General features: G+C 36.8%; 1 pseudogene; it reads left to right on the plus strand.

The window, feature by feature from the left end:
- Positions 1 to 14188: 14188 nt before the first annotated feature.
- Positions 14189 to 14313, plus strand: LOC129679085 (small nucleolar RNA SNORA17; annotated as a pseudogene).
- Positions 14314 to 14736: the final 423 nt, after the last annotated feature.

A 14736-nucleotide genomic window follows, 5' to 3' on the forward strand; every position in this document is an offset into this window, starting at 1 on the left:
AATGTGAATAGTGCAATAATAAAATTCTCATGCTTTGAGATGATATTTCACGGCAAATAGGACACTTGATTTTATAATGAATGGGTTTTATATGGAGCACTGAAGGTAGTTTTAAGTTTAATAGGCAAAGTTCCAAAACAGAAGGTACAGTAACATTTTTCTGAAATCCCTAGGATGTCAAACTGCTAACATAAAAGCATAAATACAACCTTAAATATCAGAATCATTTACATGTGTCATTTATATCAGAATCTTTTACATGGCATTGGATTTGCTGAAAATGATTGGTCCTGTAAGAGAAAAATTTATTGATTTGGTATGCTATTTTAGTGTCATAAAAGCTTCCTAATTCCAGAAATTTAGTGACAATGATTTATTCTATACATATATATTATTTATTATAAATGGTGTTAACTGGATAATAAACTAAATACAGGCGGTAACTATTAAAATCACCATCACATTTTGTTGGTATTGTTAGTTATCAGTATAATTTGTAACTTTTTATGTAAAATTTCATAAAAATTAAAGCAAGCTTTAACTATCGTCAAAATGGCATAATTTTAGTCATTGAGATTTCAAATCATAAAATATGATGTAATATCATTTTGCAGGTAGTAAGATATAAAATCAGAAGCTAATTAAAGGTTTAATAGTTCATCAAATATATCACCTACCATTTTCAGCTCCCTTTTAAATCAGAATTGTCTAAAATTAAGGTATCTTAAATGTTTTAGATGAATGATGTACTTTGTTAAAATTGATATAAAATAAAAATGATTTGCAAAAAGAAAGGTTTAAAAAGTTTAATAGGCTGTATTTAAAATGCAGGAAGATTTTTAGTACTTTCATCAATTTCGGTATCAAAATCAACACAGTCATTTCTTAGGCCATGATAATGTGTCCTTAAATAGTAACTTTCAACCTCTAAAATGAGGATGGGAGGATCTCTATATGTGAATAATTTTTTACTTTACTTTTATTCTTAAAAAATTTGTAATACTTGTAATATACATATATTTATTTTGATTCTCCCTGTTTTTCAGTCTGTGTGCCTGTCTCCTTTAAATTAGTCAGTAGAACCTGAATCAATGCAATTAGGACTTATTTCAATTACATTAATTTTAAAAATTGAAATAGAAATGATTTGTTTTCCTGAATCATTTACATTAAACATGTAAGCCCTCTCCTGTTTTTGGACCTGAGTTCTTTCTCCCATGTTATGTTAGAGTAACAAGGATCTTGTTATATGAAGGTAAAAAGAGTGACAGTAGGGATTTCTAGAAAAATATAATTTTATAGAGATGATTACTATATTAGTTACATTCTTTTTAAGTATTTAATATTATAGTAAATAAAAGAAGGAAAATAAATAAAAAAACATTCAGAAAGAGCACTTGCTGGAAAAGATATACAACACAGAAGCTTAATAATAGAGTAACTCTAATTCCACAATGTAGAAAAATAATTTTAAAGAATGCTAACTTAGGCTTTTTTAATTAAATTTTTATTTTTTTACATTAATTACATTTTATTCACTTTGCATCCCAGCTGTAGCCCCTTCCCTCATTCCCTCCCAATCCTACCCTCCCTCTCTCATCTCCTCCCATGCCCCTCTCCAAGTGCACAGATAGGGGAAGTCCTCCTCCCCTTCCATCTGACCCTAGCTTATCAGGTCTCAACAGAACTGGCTGCAATGTCCTCCTCGGTGACCTGAAAAGGCTGTTCCTCCCTCGAGTCCTCCCTTGAGCAGGGGGACTCAAAGAGCCAGCCACTGAGTTCATGTCAGAGACAGTCCCTGTTCCCCTACTAGTGCATCCACTTGGATACTGAGCTGCCATGGGCTACATCTGAGCAGGGGTTCTAGGTTATATCCATGAATGTACTTTGGTTGGAGTATCAGTCTCAGAAAATACCCTTGAGCCCAGACATTTTAGTTCTGTGGCTTTCCTTGTGGAGTTCCTGTTCTCTCCAGGTCTAACTAACTACCTCTTCTTTCATATGGTTCCCTGCACTCTGCCCGAGGTTTTGCTATGAGTCTCAGCATCTGCTTTGATGCACTGCTAGGTAGAGTCTTTCAGAGGCCCTCTATGGTAGGTTCCTGTCCTGTTTTATGTTTTATCCTTCTTCCATTATACTTCCACTTTGCCTTTCTTTTTTTTATTTCTTAATTCATTTTTTAAATATTAGTTACAGTTTATTAACTTTGTATACCAGCTGTACCCTGCTCCGTCATTCCCTCCCAATCCCACCCTCCCTCTCTCATCTTCTCCCTGCCCCTTACCAAGTCCACAGATAGGGGAGGTCTCCTCCCCTTCCATCTGGTCCTAGTTTATCAGTTTTCTTCAGGACTGTCTGCAATGTCCACCTCTATGGCCTAGCAAGGATGCTCCTCCCTTGGCTTGGGGTAGGGTGGGTGGGGAGGTCAAAGAACCAGCCACTAAGTTCAAGTCAAAAATAGTCCCAGTTCTTTCTGATCTTAGTCTATCAGTTCTCATCAAAAGTGGCTGCATTGTCCTCTACTGAAGAGGAGAACCTCTCCTATCACTGGACTTGGGGAGTGGCATGCATGCAGAAAGGGGAGGGAGGGTGGGATCGGGAGGGGAGGAGGGAGGGGCTTATGGGGGGATACAAAATGAATAAAGTGTAATTAATAAAAAAAAATAGTCTCAGTTCCCCTTACTAGGAAACCCATTTGGATACTGACCTACCATGGGCTACATCCCAGGAGGGGTTCTAGGTTATACCCATACATGGTTCTTAGTTGGAGATACAGTCTCATAGAACCCCACCTTGTCTTTCTAAGTGAGAATTGATCCACTTTTAACACTGCATAAGCAATTTCAGTGAAAATCCTTGGAAGAGAAAGGAATAAAATAAATATCAATAATTAACCCCTTTATTTTTATTTATAGAATATTGAATTGATTTACTTCTGCAATATAAAAACAAATCTCTAAGTAATGCAACACATATAAGCATCAATTATTTAGTTGATAACTATGTCATAATTTATATAAATATATTTTTTTGAAATCAGCATGCCCCTCCTCCATACAAATAATATCATTCTTCAGTTTACTTCATATACTTAAGGAACATAATTTTTAAATTTTATTTGTTTTTTATTTATTACAATTTATTCACTTTATAGCCCCCTCCCTCAATCTTTCACAATCCCACCCTCTTTCTCTCTTCTCCTCCCATGTCCCTCCCCCAGTCCACTAATAGGGGAGGTTCTCTTCCCCCTCCATCTGACCCTAGCCTATCAGGTCTCATCAGGACTGGCTGTAAAGAACATCATTTTACATATCATTAAAGTGAGACTATAACTTTGGTTAAAAGAAGAATCACTGAACTATTCATGACAAAAATAAAAAGACAAAGAATGAACTTTAATAAGGTACACATTGTCCATAAACAGCAACATATCTTAGACCTACATGTCATCCAAAAAAGTGAAAGTGAATCAGCCATATATATTTAGATCGTAAAAAGTAAAAAAAAAAAAACAAAAAACTATAGATAGCTAAGTATCCAATTAAATATTTTAATTCATGCCACAGCATAGGTAATATATTTTACAGATGACCTGTATTGAAACTTTAAAATAATACCAGCTGTCTAACTCTGTCTCCCACAGCTCACACTGATCTTCTTCTATAGCCTTTCTTTCTGCACCATTCCTGTGTTTTAGCCTACAACTCCTGTAGGCATTGCCCTAGAACACTCCAGATATTGCAACTAGGGAAGCAGGAAAGCAATATACATTTTCAATCATCTCTTCTAAATCTGATCACCCAGTCTTACCCTTAGCTGTAGCAGACCACCTCATGTGGTCTATCACTCTCTGTCCCCATTCACTGGAGACTGTATAGATCCCGGGTACAAACCCTGATTTCCTCTCTTCAGTACCCTCATCCCATACCTATTCTTCTAGCCAATCCCTGTTCCTAAATGTCAGCTGCCAAATCCTAAAAATATATCATACCTAGAATCTCCAGTGGCCACATCTTACAGAATCTCAGAAACATTTTCTACTAGGCACCAAATTCTCCTAGGAACCAGAGATGGCAATAAACAGGAACCAAGGAAGCACACAACCAAAAAAGACAAGACGAGATAGTAGCACATAGAGTTACACTCATCTTAAACCTAAGTGCCTAGATGCCAGACTAAAAACACAATGAATAAGCAATGCAATATATCTCCACTAGAACTCAAGAAGCATACCAGAGCAGGCCCTAAAGAATGCAATATAGCAAAAACAAAATATGATTCAAAATAACCTTTAATAATAATGTTAGAGGTCCTAAAAGAGGGTATGGATAAATACATTAATAAAGTCTATGAAAGCGCAAACAGTGGACTGAAATAAAGAAAACAGTTCAAGGCATGAAAATGAAAATGGCATCAGTAAAGAAAACCCAAATTGAGGGAAACCTTAAAATTAAAAAAATTAGGAATCTGAGCAAGTACCTCAGAGGCAAGCCTCAGCAACAGAATACAAGAGATAGAAGAGTGAATCAGAAACATTGAAGACAATATAGATAAAAATGAATTCCTCAGAAAATGTTAAATAAAAAAAAAAACCTGCAGACTATCAATACAGATGCTGAGCAACTTTTGGGCAATCTTTGGGCAGAGTGCAGGGAATCTTAGGAAAGAAGTGGAAAATAGTAAGATCTGGAGAGGACAGGAACTCCACAAGGAGAGCAACAGAACCAAAAAAATCTGAGCACAGGGGTCTTTACTGAGACTGATACTCCAACCAAGGACTATGCATGGAGATAACCTAGAACCCCTGCACAGATGTAGCCCTCCGCAATTCAGTATCCAAGTGGGTTCCATAGTAATAGGAACAGGGAGTGTCTCTGACTTGAACTGATTGGCTTGCTCTTTAATTAGCACCCCCTGAGTGGGAAGCAGCATTACCAGGCCACAGAAGAAGAAAATGCAGCCATTCCTGATGAGACCTAATTGACTAGGATCAGAAGGAAGGAAAAGAAGCCCTCCCCTATCAGTGGACTTGGGGAGGGGCATGCATGCAGAGGTTGGAGGAAGGGAAGGATTGAGACAGGAGGAGGGAGGGAACCACAGGGGGATACAAAGTGAATAAAGTGTAATTAATAAAGAAAAAAAATCAAACATCCAAAAAAAAAAAAAAAACAGTCTAGGCATAGCCATCCAGTACGTCTGTGACACTTTGAAAAGTCAAAATTTGTGAATAATTAATGTAGAGGGAAGAGAAGAAACCCAGAACAAAGGCACAGAAAATACTTTCAACAAAATCATAGAAGAAAATTTCTCTAACCTAAAGAAGGAGGTGCCTCTCCTTTTGTCCTTCTGAATGAGAATTAGGCATGCTCCTAGGGTCCTCCTTGCTGTTTAGCTTCTTTTGGTCTATAGATTTTAGATATGTTTTTCCTATATTATATGGCTAATATCCATTATTAGTGAATATATACCCTGAATGTCTTTCTGCTTTAGGATGATCACTCACTCAGGATCTGCTTTTGGATTACTCACTCAGGATGATCTTTTCTAGTTCCGTACGTTTGCCTGAAATTTTCATGATTTTCTTGTTTTTAATAGTTGAGTAGAAGGGGAGTTAGTATGACAGGGAAAGGATAGGAGCCACAAAAGGACCAAATATTTCTGGGCACAGGGTTTTTTTCTGAAACTGTTTCTCCAACCAAGGATCATGTATGGATATAACCTAGAACCTTTACTCGGACGAAGCTCTTGGTAGCTCAATAACCAATTGGTTTCCCATAGTAAAGGGAACATGGACTATCTCTGACAGGAACTCAATGGCAGGCTCTTTGACCTCCCCACCCCCCAAGGGAGGAGCAGTGCTGCTAGGCCACAGAGGAGGACTTTGCAGCCAGCCCTGAAGATACCTGATAAAACAGGGCCAGATGAAAGGGAGGAGGTCCTCCCCAATCTGTGGATTAAGAAAGTGGCAGGGAGAAGCTGAGGGAAGGAGGGTGGGATTGGGAGCGAATTAGGGAATGGGATACAGCTGGTATACAGAGTTAATAAAATGTAACTAGTAATAATAAACAATAAAAATAGTTGAGTAGTATTTCATTGTGTAAAGTATATCACTATTTCTGTATTCATTTTTCGGTTGAGAAAAAACTTAGTTGTTTCCAGATTCTGGAGACTAACATACCCTCATTTATTCCCAAAGTTATTGTGGTAAATTATTTCTACTTTCCTGCATGCACACTTGCTTTCTTTCTTGGTGAAGAGCTGTTGCTTTAATTCTGGTAGCTGTTAGGACACTGTGAGGTCCTGTATATTTTTTTTCCCTGATTGTGAGAATAAACTGTATTAGTTTCTAAAAATTTGATGAGTTTATGAATGTATTTTTGTGGAACTTTTTATCAACTGAATTTTCATGATAGTAATGGAGGAAAACTGAAGCAAGACATGGGACAAAGGACTATTTCACAATCCCCTTTTTATTTTCAGTTTTTCATAACTATCAATTGAAACAGCATAGTGCTCTGTATCCAAAGTATCAAAAACTTCATTAAAGTATTAAAGTCAAAGTTCTCAGACAACTTATCAGCATAGCTATTTAATAAATGACAATGATTAAGATGGTTTTTCAGAGCAGCAAACCAACTAATCCAATTCACCCATCAGAATGGCCAAGATGAAAAACTCAAGTGACAACACATGCTGGAGAGGTTGTGGAGAAAAAGGAACCCTCCTCCACTGCTGGTGGGAATGTAAACTGGTACAACCACTCTGGAAATCTATCTGGCACTTTCTAAGACAATTAGGAATAGTGCTTCCTCAAGACCCAGCTATACCACTGCTAGGTATATACCCAAAGTTTACTCAAGTACACAAAAAGAATATTTGCTCAACCATGTTTATAGCAGCTTTATTTGTAATAGCCAGAACCTGGAAACAACCCAGATGTCCATCAATGGAGGAATGGGTACAGAAATTGTGGTATTTTTACACAATGGAATACTACTCAGCAATCAAAAAGGAGGAAATCATGAAATTTGCAGGCAAATGGTGGGATCTAGAAAAGATCATCCTGAGTGAAATATGCCAGGAGGAGAAAGACAAACACGGTATATACTCACTTATATAGACCTATAAGATGTGGTAAACATAATGAAATCTATACACCTAAAAAAGATAATCAAGAGAGCGGACATGGGGTAAGATTATCAATCCTCGTTTTGAAAGACAGATGGGACGCACATTAAACATTGACAGGAGTCTACTGAGCGCATTTGAAAAACTCTAACTAGCAGTGTTTTCAAAGCAAAGACTCATGACCAAACCTTTGGCAGAGTACAGGGAATCATAAGAAAGAAGGGGAGTTAGTCTGATGAGGAAAGGATAGGAGCTCCACAAGGACCAAATATATCTGGGCACAGGGTCTTTTCTGAGACTGACATGCAACCAAGGACCATATATGGATATAACCTAGAACTTCTGCTCAGATGTAGCCTGTGGTAGCTTAGTAACCAATTGGTTTCCCATAGTGAGGGGAACAAGGACTATTTCTAACAGGAACTCAATGACTGGCTCTTTGGCCTCCCCACCCCCCAAGGGAGGAGCAGTCCTGTTAGGCCACAGAGGAGAGCTTTGCAGCCAGTCCTGAAGATACCTGATAAAACAGGATCAGATGAATGGGGAGGAGGTCCCCCCTATCAGTGGACTTGGAAAGGGGCACTGTGGAGATGAGGGAGGGAGGGAGGGACTGGGAGGGAATGAGGGATCGGGACACGGCTGGGATACAGAGTTAATAAAATGTAACTGATAAGAAAAAAATAAAATTCAAAAAAAAAGATGGTTTTTCAGACAACCTTCATCATCAGTGATAAAATTTTTAATAAATTATATGGACCATAATGTCATAAATATATTTTACTATGTGTTTATTTCAATTCTATTTTAGTATTAAGTAAGAAAATTCTCTCACCCACCTGAAAGAAATATTTGGCTTTCTCAAATATTTTCCCCAGTCCCTCATAATATTTTTATTCATAGAATAAATACCTGTGGTAGGGTAAGGAGTTATTAAATCATAGTCACTAATATAATAAGAGATATAGGATATACTAGCAGAATTAAATTTAGTATTTGAGAATCAGTAAACCTCCCAGTATTCAGAAAATCTAGGGAGAATGATGTGTGGAGACAGAGAAAAACAGATTTTATGAAGAATTGACTGATTTGTAAACAGTGAAGTGTGGTAAAAACAGCATCAGCTATAATATACAAGAAATAAAGAAATAAGAAACTATAAGAAATATAAAAGACTATGCCTTCCTATATTCCTTTTACTTTATTCATGAACAGTTACATACAGAGCTAAGTTTTTTACTACAATTTGGACTTGCCTCTAAATTTAAGAAAATTATTTACCTCAACTTTTATCAGGCCTGATCACTCAAAAACTTACACTATCTTCATTAGCCAATCATAGCTTCTAAGAAAGTCCAGTTGTCTTCATTTCTGCCATGTGAATGATGAAAAGATTTTTATGAAAGAAGGAACTTATGAACCAATCTGAGGGAAATGTTCAAAAGTTGAAAATTTTGCTGCAGATAATAAAACAACAAGTTGAAGCATAAATGTTAAATTGGCTTACTAAAGATCAGCAACCAGGCTGTGGCATAGAAAAATCAATGAAATGTAATGCAAGTATATAAACTTTTAACCATATTTCTTGTCTCCTGTTTTCTAAGTGTCATTTTTGCTGCAATAGCATTCTCTTTGATGAGGTAATGGCACACTAAAGAAGATTTTTCATTTTTCTACCATATACATTTTGTGTTTTATATCATTTGAATTGTGTCAAAAATCTCATCAGTTAGCACAGGCTAGCCTGAACTCATCCTCCTCTGTCTCAGTGTCTCCAGTGCTAACATTACAAATGTGAAGTACCATAATCAAAAGTTCAACATTGTAAAATCTATCCTATATCTTCCATTTATTTGCTGTTTCAAGAGATTAATTCATATATTACAAGCTGAACTCAAACACATTGAGTAGCTTAGACTGGCTCTAAACTTCTGATCTTATGTGCTACAATAACAGCCATGTACCACAATCCTCAGCTCAGTAACAATTCCTCAACAGGATACGAAAATCCCCTTGAATTCAATGATTTGTAAAATGGTTAATGTGCTAGTTAGCAAAGTACACATTTGTACAGTCTTTAGAAGTTAATACTGTTATAGTAATAGATAATGTAAAAAAGATGGAAATAAAGGCTGTGATTTCTGGAATCACTTTTTAAATACATTTTTAAATTAAATGCATTATCAAGCAACAAGTACAGAAAATTACAGGCCCTTTAGTTTGCAGAGATATCAAGGCCATGTTCATTTAATGTTGTCAAGTATACGATCTGACCTTAAAATGGATTTACAAAGAAGTCACCTTTTCTTTACAGGCTTTAGAGTACTTACATTGTTTCACAACTTAGCCAACAAAGCAGCAATAGTCAAATTGCTGTTAAAAATGTACTTTTACTTATTTCAGCATAGAAAGGTGGTTAGTCACCGAAGTAAAACTGCAATAAAAATTACAAGCCTGATATTTTGAATGTGAGCTGAATATACTGCAACCTACCTTGAATTGTACATGATATATACTGAAGAATATACACAGAGTTTAATTCTCTAAACCACTTAAGGTGATAGTTTGATTTAAAAATTAATTTGTTGATATATGTATTTATATTTGTATATAGGAGTTTTATTTTCAGCAATGCATGAGTGAAGGAGCCTGCAGAGATTAGAAGAAGGCATAGTATTCTCTGGAATCTGGAATCAGTTGTGAGCTACCATGTTAGTGCTATGAAATGAATCCTCGTCCTCTACAGGAGCAGTGAATGTGCTTAATTAATGATCCTGTCATCAGCTCTCACACAGTACGTTTTAAATCTGCTTTTTAAATTTATACTTCAATGGGATTTAGATTATTTTTATTGTTTAGAAAATAAGTTTTTCTTTATATTTTTCTTACATACATTTAATACTGTGTATGTGAGTGGTGTGTGTGTGTGTGTGTGTGTGTGTGTGTGTGTGTGTGTGTGTGTGTGTCAGTGGACCAATACCAATGTGTTCTTGGCATAAGACAACCTATGGACATTGCTTCTCTTCTCCACCATGTTGGTCTGAAAATGGAACTCAGGTTGTCAGGCTTGATGGCAAGAGTTTATACATGATGAACTCTTGTAGTGGTCTGAAAGACATCTCTTTTAAAAGAATTGATTGCTGAAATCTATTTGCGTCACTATAAGAAAATCACTCATTATTATTTGACTTTGAAATTTTCTACACTTACACAGGTTCTACGTGTGTGTTCTTTATCTGGGTGATGAAGACTTTCCAGCCAATAGTATCTCAACACTGATGGTCACTAGAGATATGCATTTGAAGGTTATAGATGTCCCTGGTTCTGATATGGATCTCTCTCATTCCTGATATTCTGTTTTGAGTGAGAACAGCCACCTCCACATACTAAGCTACTTTGCCTTGTCTGATCCATCATGTAAAGCGGGCCTTCTGAGCATCTGAACTGAATTGACCTTTCCTCCCTTTAATCATTCTGTTGAAAGTTTTAGTTCTCGGAACACAAATGTAAATTACTCACTAATAACAACAGAAATTAATAATCCAAAGTGCTGAAGATAAATCTCTGAGGTCAAGTGCCAGCACAGTTAAACCTTGGGAGAGACACATCTGGCTTCATGTTTGGATGAGTGGTCAATCTGCAAAGAGCAACATGGCAGATGATCTTTTTGACATCTCAGTATAGTTGCCCTGTTTGAGTAATTAATATAAATACTACTACACCAAAGGTACTACATTCACACTCCCTCTTTTTCTATACTCAACCACTCAGTCTGCGTGACCAATAACAGTGGCCGCCTGCAGAGTACCAGAGAGCCTTTGTTTCAGAGCTGTGTATCTTCTCATGTACAAAACAATATCCTTTTTCTATTATACTTTGAAAAATAAAAACAGGTACATTTTCAGTTTAGAGGTAGTATGCTCAGAACTAGCGAATGTCTAAGTATCACTTCTTTTGAGTTAAGGCCAGAACATTATTGAAAAAGAAAACTGGCTTGGAAAATTATATGTACTCATTCAGTTTGGGCAGATATGTCAGATAATTTTTCCAAACACTTGGTTCCAGGTTAAAACTTCATTGGTAGAGTATAAATTTATGTTATTCTATATGGTTTCACTATTTATTTATACGTTTTTGATGCATGACCTTCAAACTTAGCTCAGGCTGGTCTTTAGTTTATGATACTCCTCTCTTACCATTCCAAACAACGTAATTACAAGCTTGTACTACCTCAATACATCCTTTAAATTTTAGCCTTTATACTGAACTTATATTTCTTTATATTTGGGTATGAAATTTGTTTTTCTCTGAAGCTGGTTATCTTCCTTTGCAAAGTGTCAATCAAGTTTAAATGAATATATCATTTTCATCATTTTAATTTTCAGTGGATTTATCTTCTACTGGTTATCAGAATGCTTAAAAGTATAGCAATTAGAAACCCTCTGAATATATGAACTTTCCAATATCACTGTCAATTATGATTACATATCAAGGCAAATGTCCTATGCATTAAAGCCATAATGTAGAATTTCACTGTCATTATTACAAATACCCCAATCACTTAAGTTATTTAAGTATTCATCCATCTTAATGGTTAAATAAAATATATTCATATAACAATATACAAAAATTTTAAATAACTGATTTATATGGATAGGGCTGTCAATATAATATCTTAAATATTTTATAGGCTATATACTTTTTAATATAAATTTGAGACATTTCGTAATAAAATCAAATGTAATGTGATAAAAATAACTTTCCATGAAATTTTCTTCCTGTCAGTAGTTCATGTATACTAAGATCCAACAAATAAATTTTGTATCAGACATTGTAGAACAAGTTTTCTGAACTAATTTTTCCATATTGTACACTTATCTAACACACACGTGCGCACACGCGCGCTCGCAGCTGGGGATGTCCTTGATCATCTGATTCACCTGGCTCTCAAAGGCTGCAATCACACTTACACTATATGCAATTCTGTAATGCTTAGATTTAACCCAGGACGTTATGCACTCTAGGTATACTTTTCAAAAGCTGGGAAATATCTCAAATCACCACCAGAGACAGCCAAATGTGTGTCATAGTGACAAAAATAAAAAAAAAAAATGGTGACAAATTGATCAAATTACCTTTGTGGTGTTTCAAGTTACAAAAATTGATTTTCTTGTAGTAAATTAGGACAGGGTGCTAGAGCATGTAGATGCCTGGAAGGTTGGACCTTAAGTGCAGGAGGAAGTGTTGTAGCTGTTTGCTGGTGCAATGGGCATGAGCAGGTGCCCTGAATACCTCAGGGGCCTATAGGCCTGTTATTCTGATCTGTCTGGGTTCCAGAAACTGTTTGTCTGGACTTCACTGGTAGACTCATGTTGAGAACACTGTCTCAAGAATCCCTATGTTGTCCACAGTGGGGGTGTGGGTGGGAGATATTTCACTCTCTGGCTGTTAGCACAGAGGGAACCAGGATCTGGGGCTCTGCATATACTCACTTGGAGGAACAGTCACTTGCTCTCAGCCTAATCGGAAAATGCAGGGGACCCCTTGTTCTCTACTCCAGAATTGAGCCAGCACGGGCAAATGAGTCTGTACTAGATCTATGTCCTCAGTGGTGTCCACTGTTAGCCCCCATACTTGTTGCAGCTGTCTCTGCCATCTCAGTCACTGAGCAGGAAGGCTTGTGCTTGGGGCAACCACTGCCACCTCTATGGAACAGAGAGGACCTTGCTTGGTGCAAGGGGAATTGCAAGGGGGTTGAATATTCATCCCTCTCAGCCTCAATGTCGATGTGCTGGTTTCAGTTGCCCCTCCACTCACCCATTTCAGAGTTTCGGTTCCTCTGGCCCTCACATACAGTGCATTCTTGTCCTCGTTTTCTTTTTAAAATAAACCTAATAGTACATGAAAGCTGGAAAATATTATTGAAGAGTCTGAGTAACTATTTGAATATTCATAAGTTTGTACAATACAGTGTTTACAAGATTTGGTTCTAGAAATGAGAGGAAAATATTTTTTCTGTTGCATCCAGTGTATGCAATTTTAATATGCAGCATTTTAGCTGAAGAATTATATAGAATAAAAATTCAGATTAAAGACAGAAGCACTCCCTCTGGGAACAGTTAGAACAAACATAATCTAACACCATACAATACTGTTGACAAATTCTATTGCTCAGTAAGTAGTAATCTAAAATCAAATGCATCGTTTAACGCAGGATAAAAACAAAGTCACTTAAACTTGTCATTTGGTCGGGTAGCAAACATTTAATACTATAGTGATCTAAAAATGTGTAATGTTAGAAAAAGAAAGTATAATGCTTCCAGTTTCTTCAAGTACCAAAACTAACAGTTTGCTTTGAATTGCTTTATTCAAAAATAACTTTCAGTACTATAAAACATAAACTCAAATATCAGAATACAATTATTTCAGAAATTTTAAATAATTTAATTGCTTAGAATTTTTACTTCCATTTGGTACATAATTGTGTCCTTTGGTTAATTTTTTAATAACAATGTTTACAAATTTTAATAGTTCAAATTAGAGGCAGGGTAGGTAAGCTACAATTTGTAACCAGCACCCACATTTGTCCATCATTTTTTGTTTGTTCTTTGATATTTGGAGAGTTGCCTAGAATGCATGAAGTGCCGAGTTAGAACCCAGCACTATGTAAATGACATATAATGCAAGTTCAGCTCTTGGTGGGGCAGAATGTTAAAAACATCCAAGGTTACCCTCATCTGCATTGCTAAAATTTAAAACAAACAAACAAACAAACAACAAAATAAGTTGAGTAAAATTGTCCTAAAACTTGTAGCCTTTGTCTGTAGAATCTCAACATAGTTGAACAACTGACTAACAAAAATTAAAGTTCATGATGAGATTTAACAAGTTATGGGAAAACTAGAGAACTCCCCCTTTCAGTGCACTAGGGGAAGGCGATAGGGGAAAAGAAGGGAAGGTGGAACTGGAGGGGGGGAGTTAATGGAGGGGGCTTCCATCAGGATATATTATGAATAAATTTTGAAGAAAAAAATTTAAAAAAAAATATTAAATAAAAGTTCACCCTTCCCCTAGAGGTGTTTGGAGGAGGGGCTGCTGTGTCATATGTGCCTGAACAGGTGACAGAGAGGCTATGTCTAAGCTCAGTGTTCTGACCTCTGAATATCTTAAAAAGGTGAGTCTGAGAGAACTGCCAGTCCAGCATCAAGAGGCCCTGACAAGGAGCTAGCCTATGGTGACCATCAGTCCAGGCCTGGGCGAGCAGACCATGGCTGAGATGACCTCTGTCCAGTGTCATAATGGAAAGGATTGACATAGCACTCTTGAGACCATTCCTGAGAGGACTCCAGACACTCAGAGACCCTGGTTGCCACCAAGAGGAGCAAATAAGTGGTGGAGAAATGAAAGAGAAACAGAAGGATGTGACCACAAAGAAGAGAGGCAGAATTGGAGACTCGAGGGTAGTTAAGAAAAGCTTGATGTGAGTAACCCATGACACCATCAGGGACCATGGCAGAGTCCTGGGCACACATCTACGCCCGTGGCACTACAGCAGCAGGGTTCTATTACTACCAAAGGCCAGGTGGACAGCCCTGGCCTGGGTTGCCACTT

The sequence above is a fragment of the Psammomys obesus genome, unplaced genomic scaffold, assembly GCF_907164565.1.
Source record: "Psammomys obesus unplaced genomic scaffold, mPsaObe1.curated_primary_1811, whole genome shotgun sequence".
Classification (NCBI taxonomy): domain Eukaryota; kingdom Metazoa; phylum Chordata; class Mammalia; order Rodentia; family Muridae; genus Psammomys; species Psammomys obesus.